The sequence below is a fragment of the Capricornis sumatraensis genome, chromosome 1, assembly GCF_032405125.1.
Source record: "Capricornis sumatraensis isolate serow.1 chromosome 1, serow.2, whole genome shotgun sequence".
Classification (NCBI taxonomy): Eukaryota; Metazoa; Chordata; class Mammalia; order Artiodactyla; family Bovidae; genus Capricornis; species Capricornis sumatraensis.
In genome coordinates this window covers 10190439-10203555 of record NC_091069.1, presented here as the reverse complement: position 1 = coordinate 10203555, position 13117 = coordinate 10190439, and the positions used below count along the sequence as shown (strand labels likewise).

The 13117-nt window shown below is 35.6% G+C and overlaps 1 protein-coding gene across 4 annotated transcripts in view; it reads left to right on the top strand.

Moving 5' to 3' along the window:
- Nucleotides 1-13117, top strand: part of PBX3 (PBX homeobox 3) — a 225760-nt gene that overhangs the window by 155305 nt on the left and 57338 nt on the right. The window lies entirely within an intron of this gene.

Below are 13117 nucleotides of genomic sequence, written 5' to 3'. Positions count from 1 at the left end.
TTTAAGATCATTAGAAGCATGGTTGTATTGTTAAAATCAGGCTGCAATATTCTAAGGATGGTTTAAAACTTCAGGCTTTTTTCTGTAACCCAGGTGACCCCAGCATAATTGTATGTAGTGTAGAGGACCCCACAGTGTAGCCTTTACATGCAGGTAGCTTCACACCGAAACAAATAGTGATGTAGTAAAAACAAATGAATCTTATCCTAGTTATGTACACTCAAGTGTATTTGTATTTTAATATCATAATACTGGTGCCCGAAATATGACTTGATTCTTTTTAAAAAGAGACACAGCTCCTAAGCAATATACAGAATGTGGAATGTATTTTATCAGATAACTGATCTTTTAAAAACGTTAATTCCTGAAAAGATAGAAGCTTAAAAGTAAAGTGTTTTATTTTCAGGTTCTTCCCATAGGCCAAGAACTAAATAGGGGAGATACTTTGTTCAGTTTGAGGATTAAATTAGAATTTATTCTTTCTCTAACCAGATATTAAGAGAGCTATTAGTAGATACCAGCTGAGAGTCCTTAAACCTTTTCTAAAAGGTGGCTTAAAATATTTTTAAAGCTTATGTATTTTTCTTAGTTTTTTTTACAGGCAAGGTCATTATTATAGAATTATAGAATTTTAAAACTGGAAGGAAATTTAACTTATCACCTTTTTTGGTCACTAATATTTTCTCTAGGTCTCTGATCTCAAATTGAGGTGCTGTTTACTTGCTACCACCAGTGATCCAGGGAGCTCAAAGATAGGTGGTAACAAAATTCACTTAAATAAAGAGAAAGATAGATATGTTTCATGTTCTTAAAAATAAATGTTTTTACTTAGAGGGTATTTATATATTCATTATCTGGCATTTAATCTTATCTGAGCTTCTTGAATACATATGAAAAGCTAAGTGAATATACATATTTTGTACAACAAAATTTAGTAGATAATGTGATAATTGATTTAAAATTTAGCAATTGTACCTCAAAATTGCATTTCTGAAATAGCTGTTTCTTAATGGAGTCTGAAGTTAGTTGTGATCAATAATTTCTGCTGAACAGCTATAGAAGTTTAGCACAGTGCTGCGCATACAATGGGTAGTTAGTAGAAGTTTGTTGAGTGAAAGCATGAATGAATGAAAGAGTATAAAGGAAAAGACTAGACATCTGGTACATAGTGGCCCCTGTAGTTAATTGAGCCAACTAACCAGTTAGTTATGTTTTCTAGAGGGTCTCACTTCCAATAATGGTTTCAAAATTTTAAAAATCATAACGGGGCAATAATTAACTCAAGTTCACCTGGTAGACCACCTCTAATGTGTTTGTTTATTTCATCCTTTCACACTCTTTTCTTGTTACCAATTTACTACTCAGAGTTCTCCAGATCAACTGTGAAAAGTGGCTACCTGATCTGACAGGATCCTTGTTCGAGCCATGACATCTGATGCTGTCTTTTCTTTGCCATTCTTTTAATTGTGTCACCTTTGTTGTTAGAGAACCCCAAATCTTCTATTTCTTGAAGAAACTTCTTTATTTGTAGCTTTTAAATCTATTGTGGAAATAGAACTTGTATTTTTAAAAATAAATTAATATTTCTTATATGGAGGGAGGTTAATGGTGAGGCACATGTTTATGCAGAGATGTTCACTGCAAAGACCTAAACTGAAAAATAAAATCAGAGTAAAATTTTAGTTAAAACTGGTTCAAGCTTGCATGCATATTCAAAAACATTATATACGGTTTAACATATTTATAATCAGAGCATTGACCAATGATATTCTGTTAAGTAGTTTGGCTGGATTTTCTCTTCTAAGAAGAATTTGTTGTACTCGCATTATTGTTTCCTTTGGGATCCCAGACAATGACTCTGTAGTCTGATTCATTAATATTGGTTGTCTTCACCAGAGAGTATCCAGATTTGACCTGCCAAGTATTAAATTTTTAATGTATTACTAGTTCTTTCACAGAGTAAGGCTTGTCTTTGTTCTTTGTATTTTTGTACCAGTACTGCTTGAATCAGATAGAGATTTAATTTCTAGAGTAACTAAATATGCCTCATTTTAAAAATACACACACAGCACACATATACAACAGTAAAACACTTATTGATGAAAAATGCTTCAGTATGAATAGCTACCTTTTAAAATATTTGAAAGTATGCATTTCCAAATTTATTTTGAAAAGTGCCTGGGGTGCTATGTGCTATGTACAATAAGTTAATTATTATGCTATTAACATTGATGATGTTGAATGTGTATTAGTTAATGTGTTAATGACGTGTTAATTACTGTACATGTTGTGAAGACCCTTCAGGCTTGTTCTGTGATGCAACATGTCAACTTGAACCAGACCAAGTAATCTGCAACGCAGACTGTAACTCTTAAAAATAACACTTGTAAACATAAATTATAAATTAAATTATGCTTTTTATTATCCCTTTTCTTTCTGGTAGAATGAATAAGTAATTCTTCTGCTATCTGCACCTGTTAGAACCTAATACTGTCAGACTCCGTTTTCCCCAAGAGGATTGGAAGAGATTTGTTATGCAATAACTTCCGCTTTGTTTACGCTCTGGCATTTAGTGTATATTTTATATAGATTCATGTGTTTTGCAACCTGAAAGATCATTCTTTTTTTGTTTACCAGATTAATTTGTAATGGAAGACACTCAGTCTTTGTGCAGGCAGGTGAACAGGGGCCTTGTTCGATTAGCACCACTAGTTGATATTTAAACTGATCTATATATACTTGTGATTCCCTCTATGGCCCTTCAAGCTTGTTGGCCAAACAGTTGAAACCTCAGGAGATGATTTAAAAAATGAATGCACTTTCAAATTATTTTAAAGAGCCCAGAATTTCCTGCTGTTTGAAAACATGGAATGATACATTTGGTTTTTGTAGGAGTACAGCTTGACAGTGTCAAATATTCAAACTTCATTATTTCTCCTTTTAAATTAATAGTTGCTCACTTCTTCCTAATTGTCAACATTTGTAGAAAATATACCTGATGATAATCTTTAAGAGACTAACTTGGAGAAATATAATAAAATTATAGAAATATAATTTATGTTATTCATAAAAATTTTAATTTTTATCTCTTCAAAATAATTTGTCTAATATTAAGCAAACCACATTTGATAACTCACAAATGAAGTAAGAGTCTTTTAGTGAGGATATTTTTTAAATGATCCAGAACCAACTCTTAAAAGTACAAAAGTAAAATAAAGATGGATGTTCCTTTTAGGCAGTTACTCTATCTTTACGTTCTGTTAACATAATATGTACAAAAAGTGGTGAAGAGTTCAGGCTGTAAACTAGACTATCCAGGGTCAAATCCTGGCTCATTCACTGCCTAGTTGTGTGGCCATGAGCATGGCCTCAGTTTCATGATAATAAAAGTGGGCATAATAATAGTACTTTCTTCTTGGGATTGTTAAGATGATTAAATGAGTTAATACAAGTAAGCCACTTTGAGCCTGCCCAGACACATAGGAAGCACTCAATAAATATGAGGTCTTATTTGTTGCTGCTGTTCAGTCGCTAAGTTGTGTCCAACTCTTTGTGACCCCATGGACTGCAGCATGCCTGGATCCTCTGTCCTGCACTAACCTACCTTTAAAACTATACTGAAAATTATTTGGAAGCATTTAATTTTCACAAGCTCTTTCAATTCCTCAGGACCCATTATGAATGTGAGTTTTTGGTTTTCAGTCATTATAGTCTCATACCTCATCACAGAAAAACATCTTTTTTTTAATGATGATTATATTACTCCAGTGTTGTTCACATCCACCTGGAGTTATCCCAGGTTTTTTTCATTCCTCTAACCTTGTTTGATTTCCTGTAGCACAGCTCTTGTCGAGATTTGTATTGGCCATAGAAGGGTATTCTGACCAGGACTTTGATCTGCCTTGCAAATATTTGTGTCTCTCTTGTTTACAGCCCTGATGTCCTCTTGTAATACCCATGCAAAAGGGATTCTAATAAATCTTGTGCTCAGAATTACACATTGTTTGTTTTAGCTGCCTTCCACTTCATGCTTCCTCCTTTAAGAGCGAGCCATTACGAAAGGTTAGATTCACAGTTAGCAGGCTTTAGCTCTCCCTTTTGAATCAGTGAGGTTGCCGTTTTATTGCTCTCCGACTTACACTTCAGTGATGAGAGTAAACTAGCATCAGATTAAAGGTCAGCAAATCCCATCAAAGAGAGGAATATTAGGGGCAGAGATAGTTGGAGAGGCAGCACACCACTGGGTATTGACAGGGTGATTCCAGGGTATCAGTCAGCAGAATTATAGCTGCCCAGAGAGTCAGTACAGCTTTAATGAGCCTGTGTGAAGAGGAAGAGGGTGGATTTATGTAGTTCCTCATAATTTTCTGTAGAGACTGTTATTGCAGACATTCTGTGGAGTGTTCTGGTCTTTCATTTAATTCAAAGGTCCTGGAGCTTATCCATCCTCTAAATTCCTTTTTGTTAGCTCAAATCAAAGTTGACATTTCCATGGTTTACCACCTAAAACACCCAATTCAAAATCAGGTTTCTTTAGGCAATTTTGAAATCGGCATACTGTTAATAAAAATCCATAATCATATTTATATTAATGCATACATATTTCCTCTTCAGAAAAGAGGGTTGAATAATGAACATTTTTTTCATAAGTAGGCAATGGGGGGAAATGTACATTTACACATTGCCCCCTAAGCAACTGGGGGAGAAACTGATTGTAATTATGATATGGTGGTTTTCAAAAGGATCTTAATGCTCATTTTCCTTAAATTGGCTTTCCTAATTAATTGTTTATATGCCCGTTTGTGTGTGCTCCATCTCATTCTTTATGCCCCCAACACCCCTAAACTGGAAAAAAAAATTTTAATCTCCAGAGGGGAAATGTTTTTAATTGTTCTAATGAGCAATGCTGCTTTTAATTGCTATAATTTTCAGACTACCTTAATTTTGATATGTCTTTGTAGTGAATTTGATTCACATTAATTTCTTGTTAGAGGGGGATTAAATCGCTATAGTTTCAAAATCTAGAATATGTTTGGGAAAGTCAAGTGTTTCTGAAGAATATCTGGGTATCTTTGTTACAGGTTATTTGCGTAAAGAGTTAATGATATAGAGATAGATTTTTTTTTAAAGCTAAGCTTTTATTTATAGGTCACTAGTAAATAGATGGTTTATGAGAAAATAATAAATTTTCACTATAATGTTTTGTTTTATTAGCCAAGCCAGCCACTTTTTTGGTTAATTCGTGTTAAAGAATGTTCCTTTTTGATTAATTATAAGTAAATGAATGCAGTATTAACATAGAGGTCTTGTTTGTGTGATTTGCTGCCTGGAAGATGTTCTCAAGCCTCTCTGCCATTGTCCTCTGCATGCCATGTGGGTGGTCGTGCTTTTCAGACACTTACATGGTTTTTAATGGAATAGAGTGATGGATGTGATACGACCATGAGAAGCACAAATATCCTTTTCGAAGTCCAACGTTGACTGAAGCATCTACGGCACTGATAGCAAAATGTAAACTCCTTAAGAGAGATGCAAGCAGCTGAATATTATGTGAAAATATAGAAGCCACCTTCAGTCATTAATTAGATGCTGTGTTTATATTAAAAAGCTAGCACACTTAAAAGTAAAATCATGTGGAAAGCGTAGTCAAGTCCATGTTGCCTATAATCATGCCATGCTTCACAAAGCCCTTTCAATAAAACTCAGTCTGTGTCCTTTATAATAATACAGATAAAACTTTATGCTGTGCTGTTACATTCGAATGTACTGAGAATGTCAATGACCCCCGTGCCGTATTTACTAGCATGCTATTTTGAGCAGTGCCAGTACATCAGGATAATTTGGTATTACAAAAACAATAAAGTGGACATTCTTTTCTGCAGAAGGAAGAAAGGGAACCAGTTAATATTTGCTATTCATAATGAAGTCAACTGACTGTAATTTATATATTCGCTTTTGAACATTTTAGAGAAAAGGGGAAAAAGATGGCTGCAGCAGAGGCAAAGGAAATGAATACAAAGATAAGCATGAGATTAATTATCTGATAGAGGCAGGATTCTTATTGCCATGAGGTATATATGAATGACATTTACTGATCACCTTAAAGTACACAACTCAGTGTACTATGTATTTTTAAATTCAACAGGAGTCTATTTTCATTTGAAAAAAGTAATGAATGAAAAAAGGACCATTTTTCCAAAATGGTATCACTTTTGTCCCCAGTGGGACACCAAAATTTTTGTATCGTATGTGGATTATACGTATTGTTTTTGTAAAAAATATACCACACATTTGATTTGTGAAATATTCGATTAAAGATTTCCAAAATACTAATTGAGAAGATGCATAGCTTTGGTCTAATTTTAACAAAACATTGTGTAGCCATTTATAATATGATAATGAGTACATTCACAGGAAGAAAACAGTCCTTATTTCAGAACCAAAAAAAAAACAAAACCACCCACCATTTACTTTCCGCATGGTCTTCTGCACTTGGCCATTCTCTAGATTTCTGAGCTTATTTCAAGCATGTGGTCAGAGACCACTGATAATGAGCAGCTATCATAAGTGTTTTACCATGAGTGTAAATCAAAGTGCTGTTTTACTGCTGGAAGTGATATGAGAATAAAAGTACCATGAAAGAGCAAAAGAAGAAAACAGACACTTAGGTCATAAACACTGAGAAAGCAAATGCAATAATACTACATATCATTAAAATCTGTTACAAAAATAATTGGCAGCACAATCTATGGCAAAGAAATTTTGGTAAATAGAAAGAAACCAGCCCCATCAGATTTGACCATGTAATGAGCATTGTCAGGAATCAGATAGAAGTTTTAATCGTAGGACAGATTTATTTCTGATTACGTTTTAAGACTGCAAAACTTCTGTAGCTTTTCTATCCATAGCAAGCTCTTGATAATGTTTCATTTTCATTTTCACAGATGATACTAAGGGATTCTGCGACTAGTTCTCTGACTTTGGGAAATGTACTATTTTAATAAAACAACTTTCAGTCTCTATGATTTAAAGTGAATACCACTATTATTTTTTTAAAATAATGATTATATGCCAAGTACTGTTTTAGGCATTTTACATATTTTATAACATTTAAACCTCACAATGTTTCTTTGAGTTGGTGGTGTCTCTATAGGGAATGAGGAGGACTCGCCTACAATCTCATGACTAATAAGCCATCAAATTAGAATTTGAATTCAGGCTATTCCGACTTCATATTCTCCAGTTTAGTATATTCTCCAGCGTGTGTGTGTGCATGCTAAGTCGCTTCGGTTGCGTCTGACTCTTTGCGACCCTATGGACTGTAGCCTGCCAGGCTCCTCTGCAGGCTCCTCTGCCCATGGGGATTCTCCAGGCAAGAATACTGGAGTGGGTTGCCATGCTCTCCTCCAGGGAATCTTCCTGACCCGGGGATTGAATCCATGTCTCCTGCCTTGCAGGTGGATTCTTTACTGCTGAGCCACCTGGAAAGCCTGTATTTTCCTATTAGTGCATTTTATTTGTACTGTAATTGCATAGTGAATTTAAAATTCAGTATTATAACTTACTTCTCTAGATATTTGAAGAATAGTGGGACCCTGGACTTAGAGGAAGACAATCCTGTATTGGAATAATTGTTTTCACATTTGCTAACCATATGATCTTAAGCAAGTCGCTTACCCTCTTTGAAGTTTGGTTTGTAGTATGTAGTATTGCTATGTAGTATATACTTAATACATACTGAAATTTGAATATAGAGAAGTTTTTAGTCTGACTAAGAGTGTTTTTTGGATGACCACATTAACAACTGTAAAATAAGAAGTTAAAGGCACCTACGTAAGCAACAAAAGGTCAGAAAACATTTGCTTCTCGGTAGGAACATTTTGATTGTGTGTGAACTGGGTGTGGGAGGAACTTTTCAAAGTCTGGAAGATTTGGTCTTCCAGAAAATAGAGTAAGGGAGGAAGCAGCTGTGTGGTGCAACATACATGATGCCCTCCGTGTTAGAGGGAGCAGGCATCATGGTGTAATGTTATCCCATTCACAGCATGGCAGTGATCTTAACTGACAAGACAGGAAATGAAAGTGCCGTGACAATCGCATTCTTTAGGGGAAAAAAGCAAGGGAACAGAATGTGGGAATGTGGGATAAGGAAGGATTGCAGTAAAAGTTTGTGTGACAAACACTGGAAAGTCTTGGGAAAACATGTAACAGAAGAGGACTAGTTTATTTCTATGGAAGTCCAAATGTGAGCCCCTAACATTTTCTGGTGAGGAGACCCCAGACATATGGTAAATTTAAAAGACCATTGGCTAGATCATTAGATCACTGGTAACCGCATAGAGTAGCTAATCATAAAGACCTATAGGTATTAAAGCCAGTGTTATTATCATTCTTTTCCTCCACTTAGGTCCTGAAACTCATTGCTTTTCCTTTGTACAGTGCTAGGTTTTTTTCCCTTTCAAATTCACCTGTCATATTTACCAATCCTGAGCGTCTCCTCAGTACAGCATTTTGTTTGAACATCTATCCCTTTAGATAAAAAGAAAATGGCCGTTTCCTTTTTTCCACCACTTGTAATAATTTTCTTTAAGAACAGCACACAGGTAACCCTTTGTGCTAATACGAGTGAGAGAAACATGGCCTGTTTTTTTTTTTTTTCATCTTTTCTCACTGTCTCATGCAAGCACAGCATACTTCATATCTTGCCCTAGCCCTGTTCTCTTCTTCTGTTGCTGACAGTGCTTATATATCAAGCGCTCCAACAAGATGCAGCTCCATTTAACAAAAAAGTGCCTTAAAAATGTAACTCTTCTTTCTGCATTTTTACTGCACAGTCCATCTGCTCCTTCATCTTGGCTGCTCTTCGCTTGCACAGTGACAAGCCTCACTCCTTTTTCTTGTCTCTCGAGGCAAAATCTAATTGGCAAGTGGGAAGTCTTCAAAATTTGCCTTTGCCAGCCAACAGTAGTTTCAGATTTTTATGTAAACAGTTGGTTAAAATAGACTTGAAGGGTAAAGAGAAAATATAATGAAAATGGAGGATTTTTAAAAAGTCCTTTCCCACAGAATTGAACACACCTTCATACAGTAGTAAGGAGCATAATAAATGTTTTCAAATGTATGAATTGTATTGTAGTTTTGTCAGCTCCTGGGTAAATGTGTAAGTATGATCAATTGATCAATATTTTTGATGGCACCCAATAGCAAAAGGTTTAGTTTGAATTATTTTTTTTTTCAGGCTTAACTCTTTTGTGTGAAATATTCCTCTATTTCTGGCAAATTAAATAGTCTGAGTTTGTGATGCGGTAGGGATCGGAGGTATAGCCAGGGAGAAGAATTGATCCATAAGTGATCTCTATATTGCCATTTGCATTGCTGACAGGCTGCAGAAATGCCAGAGTCACAGCCTTGGGAATCATACTGGTACAGAAAAACACTGGTGATTGAGGAAATACCATTAAATGGTTTCACTCTTCTCATTTAAAGTATGTCTGTGGAAAAGAACAGCTAGGTTCTGGCCAGGAGTCTAGTACCCGTACAGACCAAGATACTAATAATGTCATTATAGCATCTAGTGGCTTTCCGTCGACCCTCTAATAAAGGTCATTAGTTGCCTGCTTTCTTGAGTGAGATGGCTTTGCAGCAAGTGCTTGGAGAAAAGTTATCAGTGCTGTATGTTAGAAGCAGGCATTCTGCCAGCAGCTTTATAATGAAGGTGAAATGAAATAAAGCGATGGATTGACAGTTTATGTGTTGAAAGTGAAGGAAATGGAGGTGTGGAGAAGCATTATGGGGAATCTTTCTAGTCATATCTTCAATTTAACCATCAGGGGAAATGCTTCAAAATCTTAGATTTATGAATTTCTAGTAAGCAGTTCCTCAGCATGTAAACAAATCTCAGTGGGCTGTTTTAGGAAGGTAGATTTGGGCAGTGAAGTAATCATTTTTATTCCTCTGATTTTCCAAATAGAAATGGACATATATGATAAAAATGTCAGCCACACTCTCCACGTCAGGGCCCTAACAGGATTACATGTCAGTTCTTAATGTCTCGCTCTGTTTTTCTTTGCCATGAATGGCTGCATTATTGCTCACAGGAACTTCACTGTAATATATGGTAAGAGACAAGTAGCTCTTTATGGCCAGTGATTATTCGGTTTGAATGAAACCTGTGATTTATGTCCATTTAACTGAAAAGCCTTGTAAATTCCCAGTGCTGCATTTTTCCTCAATAGAGAATGAGTCAAGCGAAAGTGACAACTAGGTTGGCGTGGAAATGTGCAGTGCATTGCCGTGTTATATTTAATATACCTGACATGAAAAACGTGCACACACCACACAGTCACCTTAAATAGGAGTGAAAGTGACATCAGCTTGCAATATGACTGCCATATTCAGGGGATTAGACACTAACATTGGCTTCAAAGGAGACTTGGAGCTGGGGTGGGATGGGCATGGGGCTGTGGGCTGTGATAGACAACTAGATCATCTGACGCTTCCTCATAACGTCTTAAAAATTAGTTGTCTTTATAGTTGTGTCTATTGATATCTACAAAATATTATGATTCTTCTCTTTCATTACAGGTTTCAACTTTAGACCTAAGAAGGAGAGTGTGAAATTCAGGTGCAAATGTTATTCCAGACCTTTCTTTAGGAGATGCTGATACAGTTCCATAGGCTTTTTTGTTGTCGTCGTTAATGTTGATGTCTCTTAGCTAGTCAGACCTCATACAAGGGTCTGCCTTCCCTGGACTTGGGCTTGGCTATTACTTAGCCCTATCTCTAGTCCACCTGCTTTTTGTCTGAGAGCTCTGACCTTCCTCCTCACCCCCATACTGCAGCTAGTTTAGATAATGGAGCCTTGAGGGATTGTTTTTCAGTATCTTTCTTTACTTTGTTTCCAAATTATATTTCAGTTTTCACAACCAAAAAGTAATTGTTTCAAATGAGATCTTATAACTTCAGGGCTTGTGACCTTCATTTCATTTCCAGATCTGTTTCATACTTAAACTGCTTCTTACTTAAGGATTTCAGGTGGAAAATTATTTTACCTTTTTATGTTTGGGAAGAAAAGTGGCAATACGTCTATATTAATCTCTCTTCTTTATCCGCAATTTGGTTATGTTTCTCACACTGTGGCTAACTTGATTCTAAAATGAAGAAAGCATTTTAAACAGAAACAGAAAATAAAGTTGGTATTTTCTTTAATCATCTTTGTAACTTCAGACCACAATCCTGCTTCTTACTTTTAAATTGTCATTGGTTTCAAAGCAGTCAAGAACTCAGGGCCTGCTAAAAATATCTAATCTGGCTTTGTTTTACACAGTACTCTTGCTAAAACATTTTCCTCTGAGCTAAGACTGTGGTGTGGTAGTTGAATTAATCAAGAACAAGTCCATCTGAGGACAAAATTATACAGATTTCATGGGCCTAAGCTTATGAATAATTTGGGATCTACTTTTACAATATGTTCATTGGGGGAGGGGTGGGTATAATCAAACAACTTAAGTTTCCATAATAGATTGTTGTTTCTCAGCAAGTCTGAAAATATACTCTTCACAAAATAAAAATGATCTGATAATTTTATCATTACATGGATAGTGTATGTCTTCTTTGTGGAAATATTGTCAAGTTAGATCTTAGTTATGCTTAATTCACGTGCATGTGTAGAACACATTTGAAGTGGCCGTGGTCTGAAGCTATTCTCAGTCCTGGGTGAACGGAGGGTAGTTATGGTCTAGCAGGCTTGGTCCCTGAAGTGACGGAGCCTCAGAGCTTAGTTGGTACCCTGTGTTCGTACCTCATCCTTTTAGGTCAAGCCTTCATTGTGTTACAGTGTTGTTCTGTTAGAGAGGCTACTACTGTGCAATCCAGCCACCACTGATTTCTAATCTGCTTATTTATAATTCAAAAGCTCGCCTATATATTAATGAACCCTTAATGAGCTGTTGAAAATGCCTGAATTACAGTCAGATTATTAAACTCAAAGAGCCCCGTAATCATACCATTTGAGTGGGCTTTAGGTACTTCTCACATCTGCAGCTTAGTATTGTGAAGGGTATGCATTTATTCGGAGAAAGCTTTGTAATAATTTTGACCTGTAATTTATTTATTGCCCTCCGAATGCAGTCGTCTATGCAGATGCTCTCTCCCATTATCTGTGGGGCAGGTGCACAGCATGTTGAAAGACAGCTAATTAGGATTTGCTGAAAGATATGCAAAAACCATGGGCTTATAACAAAGCCAAGTTCATTGTTAAACAATGTTTTACTTTGTTTGTATGATTTGTCTAAATCTTAGAAATACTGAAATGAATATTATGGTTCTAAGTAGATTCCAAATGGGGTTGTTGTTGTTTTAACTTTATAATGCTATGATAACCAAGGAGTCCAGATGTAAAAGTTTTATAAACCTCTGAAAACCACTGTCCCTGTGTATGTTTTGGATTAAAGACAACACGGATCAATTTTTAAATTATTGTTTTCCCGAGTTTCACTGTGAAGATATCAAGATCTTTTCATCATCACAGTGTTTGATTCATCGGCTCTTGCAAATTTAGATTTATTATGATGTTTATAGGTGTGTCGAGGAATGGGTGTTATGATTGGAAGCCATCATATCAGAAGGTGTGACTTTGGCAGGTTGGTAAGCTAAGTAACAGTGAGGGAGGTAGGATGAGAAAATAGTAATTTGAACATAAAGTAAGAAAATGAATAGAAATATTCAAATTAAAAATAATTTTGGAAACTGTGTATTATTGCTATTTAAAAATTTGTAATCATGACTTTGATTAATAGAGAAAAAATCCATTCACTTCTCCAACTATAGTTACAAAAATGATTTCAGTGTTGATAAATAGCCTCAATATTGCCATACTGTGAAGTGCTCTAGTACTTTTGATCCAAAGGAGTATGAACTTTGTGTTGATTTACTTATGATTTTAGAAGAGTTATTATTCATTGCAAGGGGAGAATGTTATGATAGCTGAAAGTACATACTTATTTTTATATGTGTCTACTGTTACTGAGTGTAAGGGTTGCTTCCTATTGGTATGGTGGTTTTATATATATATTAGGTATGTATATATAAGTGCCATACATAGGTGATTACTTTCTGT